Raw genomic sequence first — 6,000 nt, forward strand, 5'->3', positions numbered from 1 at the left:
TAACAGAGGTTGCTGGTTTCCTGGGCAAAAAGCTCAAGCATGTTAGCTCTTTTCGATCACTGCTCTGAAGCTGGCTAGATTGCTGGATCTGGTCAGCTTCAATACCCCGAGCATCTCCCACGCTGCAGATGCAAAGCTGCTTCTGCTTGCCGCATCACAGAGGGCACAATTGAAACAAGCAGTGTAGTCATGTCTCTGTGACTATGAATGAACAGGAGCGCACTGGTAGAATGAGAACATAAGAACCACTTAACATGTCAAGGAGCACATTGGAAAAATCATGCAGATCCCACCACTGCTACCAATTTGTCAGAGGACGCAACTTCGCTGCCTCCAATCATCAAGACAAATATGCAATTGACTGCCGAGTGATGGATGAGTTCGCGGCTGTTTCCAGTCTCAACTAGGCTGATTACTGGGGAACTCACATTGCATGCATGGTATATACATCTACCATTCCAACGCATGGAATATGTATATATGCATCCCGATGCGATCACTGCCAGCCAATTGTTTATACAGGCCGACTGGACACCTATTACAGGTAGCATATGGCTTCAAGGGTGCGGTTTGTAGAGCAAGAGGAATGGATCTAAAACATTTTATTTATTTAATCCAGAAAATTAGGCAGTGTTTATAAAAAAATGTAAAAAGATGTTACAAAATGGGAACAAAATGATACGATATATATAATCACATACAGTAAACGGGATAATTAAAGAAAAAGTATCAAACCTGTGTTATGGAAGTGGCTCAGAGCTTAGCAGAGGGAAGTACTCCTTTAGGAAACAGACAGAACCACAGCAAGCTGTACCTTCCAAGACTGACAAATGACCAAAACGCAAACTCTGCTTTTTATTAGCTCAAGATTATGCCCACATATCTCTCCTTGATGAGTTCATATGGGAGGCTGGTTGTAGGATGTGCTAGGTCTTTTAGAAGGTTATGAGATCCCCATCTTTCAGGATATCTTTATCCCTGGAGGTCCAAGTCAAGACATATTGTGGTCATGTTTCCTATCATGATTTTACCTTTGGCATGGATAACTTCATCCATCTGACCGATATTAAGTTGGAGGTCTTCATCAGGCCTTACGGTGATGTGAGTGAATGCGATAAGTTTGTCCCTTCGCTATGACACCAAATATATTTCTCCCATAAATATCAGATTGATGCAAACCCCAATAATCATCACTGACCATAGGCTCCAGAGCCTCTGAGATAACTACTTGGAAGAGAGGAAGCTAATTCCTTTTCTGCCTTTGATTACACGAATCCTAGACTTGTTGGCTGGTTCCCATCAAATTCTCTGTCGTAATTACCTGTTCACGGCAGGAGGTCCTACTTATAATAATAATTTATATAGCGCCAACATATTCCGCAGCACTTTAAAATTAAGCAGTGACATATGCAGACAATACAATAAATTCAATACAAGGTAAGACATTTTTAACAGTTACATTAGGAGTGAATGCCCTCTCACAAGCTAACAATTTACAAGTAATTAGGGGAAGTCACAATAGGAGAAAGTGCTTGTTAATTCAGATCCAGCAATTTTAATAAATAGGGATTTTCATATAAAGCTGCATGATCCAGTCATCAGCCAGTGTGTTTAAATGCAATTATCAGGTGCAGTTATCATGTGCATGGAGGGTGTGGAGACAGATGAATAGGAGGGAGCAGATTCTGAATAATATTTAGAAGGAGGGAACTGGGGAGGGTTAGGTTAGTGAGTTGAGGGGATAGGCTTGTTTAAAGAGATGTGTTTTTAAAGCACACTTAAAAACATGGGGGCGAGGTATCAGTCGGATCATCTTGGGCAGTGTATTCCAGAGAACTGTGCAGCACATGAGAAATCCTGGAGACGGAGGTACAAGGTTCGATACAGGTTGAAATGTCAGCTCTTTTTCACTTTCTAAGTTATAATTAATGCCATATGTTCAATGTGAGAGTGATATGTCCCCTCTCCGGAGATGTCCTTATAGATTTTCCAATATTTCTGTACAAAGTAGCAAATCACCAGATGTAAACCATATACAGAGGATGAAATAAGTATTAAAGACGTCACCAATTTTCTAAGTAAATATATTTCTAAAGGTGCTATTGACATGAAATTATCTCCAAATGTCTGTAACAACTCATCCAATAGACGCCCACAAATTAAGTTATGTGTAATAATGAGAAATGACACAGGAAAAAGTGTTGAACACACTTACTGTAATGTAATTAATACTTCGTACAAAAGCCTTTGTTGGTGATGACGGCTTCAATATACCTCCTGTATTGAGAAACTAGTCACATGCATTGCTCAGGCATGATTTTGGCCCATTCATCCACATAAACACTCTTCAAATCTTGGAGGCTCCGTGGGCTCCTTCTATGAACTTTGAGCTTTAGTTACTTCCATAATTTTTCTATTGGCTTTAGGTCAGGTTATTGCCTTGGCCATTCTAGCAGCTTTATTTTCTTTCTCTGAAACCAATTGAAAATTTCCTTGGTTGTGTGTTTGGGATCATTGTCTTGCTGAAATGTCCACCCACATTTCATCTTCATCACCCTTGTAGATGGCAGCAGATAGTTTTCAAGACTGTCTTGGTGCATTTATCCTTCCATTCTTTCAGTTATATGAAGTTTGCCAGTGCCGTATGCTGAAAAACAGCCCAGACCATGTTTCCACCTCCAAACTTTGTTGGTATGATTTTTTTGTGGTGATATACAGTGTACAAACAAACAAAGTATTATGGCATCCAAAGAGTTCAATTTTGGTCTCATCTGACCAGGATATATTCTCCGAGCATGTCACAAGTTTCTCTAAATGTTGTTGAGCAAACATTAAAAGCGCTTGAATATGCTTTTTGCTCAGCAATGGAGATTTGCGTGATGAGCATGCATACAGGCCATGGAGGTTGAGTGCATAACTTATTATTTTCTTTGAAACAATTATACCTGCTGGTTCCAGGCCTTTCTGTAGCTTTCCATGGGTGGTCCTTGGCTCTTAGGCAACTTTTCTGATAATTCTTTTCACTCCTGCGTCAGAAATTTTGCGAGCAGCACCTTGTCATGTCCAGATTATGATGAAATGATGTTTAGAGATGAGCAAACTTGTTCAGAATTTGTTCGCCAATCTCAAATTGGGCACGAAAGTTGCACATTCGGATTTGTTTCAAGATTCCTGAGCATTTTTTCAAACAATCAGCAAAAATTCGACTAAAGGTCTGTAAATGATTGAGTTTCCACTAAGGACTCTTTCAGATGTCAGTGTTTACAGTAGCAGCATAGGCTGCAAAAGGTCTCACACACATGCACACTGATGACACACGGATGACATCCGTATGTCATCAATGTGACATGTACCAGCGCGTGGGAATCAATGTTACTGTTCGTGCTGTTCCCCAGTGCTGGGTGCTGAAGACAATTTACATCACTGTCTCCTGCTTGCACTGTGATCAGTGCTAGCAGGGGACAATGTTGAAAGTTGTTTTCATGACTATAGATGAGCGAACTTGTTTGTAAATTGTTCGCCAATCTCAAATTCGACACAAACATTGCACATTCAGATTCGTGTTTGGATTTCCAAACATTTTTCCTAAAAATCATGAGCTTTGTTCTTAAATATATGTGCCTTTTCTGGGGCGGCTGCGGGCTGCTATTTTAGCATGGCGGGCCAATATCCATATTCCCTTACCAGCCTGAGAATAACAGCCCCCAACTGTCAGCTTTAGCTTGGCTGGTTGTCAAAAATGAGGGGGACCCCACACATATTTTTTACATTATTTATTTCAATAATTTAAATAAAATGCATGGGACCCCTCTATTCTTGATAACCAACCTTACTAAAGTTGACAGCTGAGTATTGCAGCCCGCAGCTGTCAGTTTTGCCTAGCTGGTTATCAAAAATATAGGGGAACCCACATCAATTTTTTTTAAATTATTTATTAATAGTGCAGGCGGAGGTTGATGAATACTCCCATGAGCTCTCACTGTTAACAGTTGAATACAACTTTCAACATTCTCCACTGCCAGTGCTGATTGCAGTGCAAGCAGGGGACAGTGATGTGAACTGTCTCAGCACCTGGAAACGGGGAACAGCATTAACAGTACCGCTGATTCCCAGGTGCCAGTACATGTGATACTGATGAGGCACATGGTTGCCACACGTATGCCACAAGTATTAAACACATGGACACTGATATCTCCAATACTGTTTTTTCCAGTACCAAAAATATCAGGGCATATGAAAAAGCCCTAATACTTTTGTTAGGACTTTGGCTAGGATAGTCATGCTATATGATGAGAAGAGGGGACATGTTTGATGAGTTGAGGGGATGGGGAGAGGTCAGAGTAGCAGCGGACTATATTTTTAATTAACTTAATGTGTGGAGATTCCGACAGCCAATCAGTGCGCAGAAACCATCCACAACGTCCACACACAAAGGATTCTGTCATTGGCTGCCAAAGTCACATTGTCCCTCTCCATATAAAAAGCAGACATGTTGCTTTTTAGCGTTATTTTGTCAGTGTAACATGGCAGACAGGCTGCTCCTGCTGCTGCTACAAGTAGTCAAATATTTCACATAGCATCCTGTGTGAAATCAACCTTCCATCATCTAAATCATTTGTGCTAATTCTGTGGGCCAGACACCAGGTCACATTTGAGAATCGAAATTGTTTCTGCTAATACTATGAGCCAGACACCAGGCCACATTTCAAAATCTAAATCCTTTCTGCTAATATGTGTTTTCCAGGCAACAGGCCACATTTCAGAATCTAAATCGTTGGTGCTAATAGTGTGGGCTAGACACCTGGCCACATTTCAGAATCTGAATCCTCCCTGATAATAGTGTAGTCCAGACACACTATCTCAGCAAATAAATACTGATTTTAATTTGGTGACAAGTGACTGACAAGTCTGGGCCTAGGGTTGTTAAACAGTTGGTTCAAAGAGGGGAAGGGTACATCCAACATGACTGGGAAAAAGCGAGGTCGTAGTGGAAGGGGAATAGGCTTGATGTTCAAGGTTTATGTGAGTTAGATGGTAATGTTACTGAAATCTCTACTGAACAAACACCATCTTGTCCTATCCAAAGACAACCGACAACATCTGTTACTGGATGGGCTACTCCACTTCCTTTCGTTGGCAGCCGCACAGCTTTACGCCTTGTAGATGAGGGTCAGAAAAAGCATGTGCTCCAGTTGATGGCAAGTAGCCTCCCCTCCTCTTCCTCTGCCTTAACATCATACACAGTACAATCCTTAGAGGTGGCACCCCAATTACCTTTGTTTCACCCTGTGTCGCAACTCACCAACCGCCCACCTGACTGTGGGGAACCACATATGGGTCGGTCTGCAGAGCTGTTCACACATTCTATTCCATGCGCATCAGAGGTCGGCTCCAAAGATTCACAGAATCAAGAGAAGGAAACCATCTGCCTATTTTGAGAGTGCATAGGATGACCCAACTCACATTATCTTCCAACTTTGCAAAAAAAGACTCAGTAGAGGCAAAAATGGCAATAAATTGAATGCTACATGCATGAACCAGCACATATGTAATCAACATGCATTAGTCTGGGAATCTAACTGCACTTAAATGCTGAGTAGCAGGCCTTGCCAACCACCGGCCATCCCATCAAACACATCTGCTGCTTCTTCTTCCTTCGTCACCTGTTATCATCCTTAGTGGTTGAGGATCACAAATTACTCCAGCTAAGTAACAAACATAGGAAAAGCTCTAGGGAGGTGGCAAACTGGACTGACCGCAAATCTGAACCTATCCAAACACACTAGAAGTAGCCGGTGAACGTGCCTAAAAATCCTAGACGTCTCGAGCCAGCCTGAGGAACTAACTACCCCTAGAGAGAAAGAAAAGACCTCTCTTGCCTCCAGAAAAATAATCCCCAAAGATATAGAAGCCCCCAACAGATAATAACGGTGAGGTAAGAGGAAGGCACATACACAGGGGTGAAAGCAGATTCAGCAAATGAGGCCCACTAATACTAGA

Source organism: Ranitomeya variabilis, chromosome 5 (genome assembly GCF_051348905.1).
Source record: "Ranitomeya variabilis isolate aRanVar5 chromosome 5, aRanVar5.hap1, whole genome shotgun sequence".
Classification (NCBI taxonomy): domain Eukaryota; kingdom Metazoa; phylum Chordata; class Amphibia; order Anura; family Dendrobatidae; genus Ranitomeya; species Ranitomeya variabilis.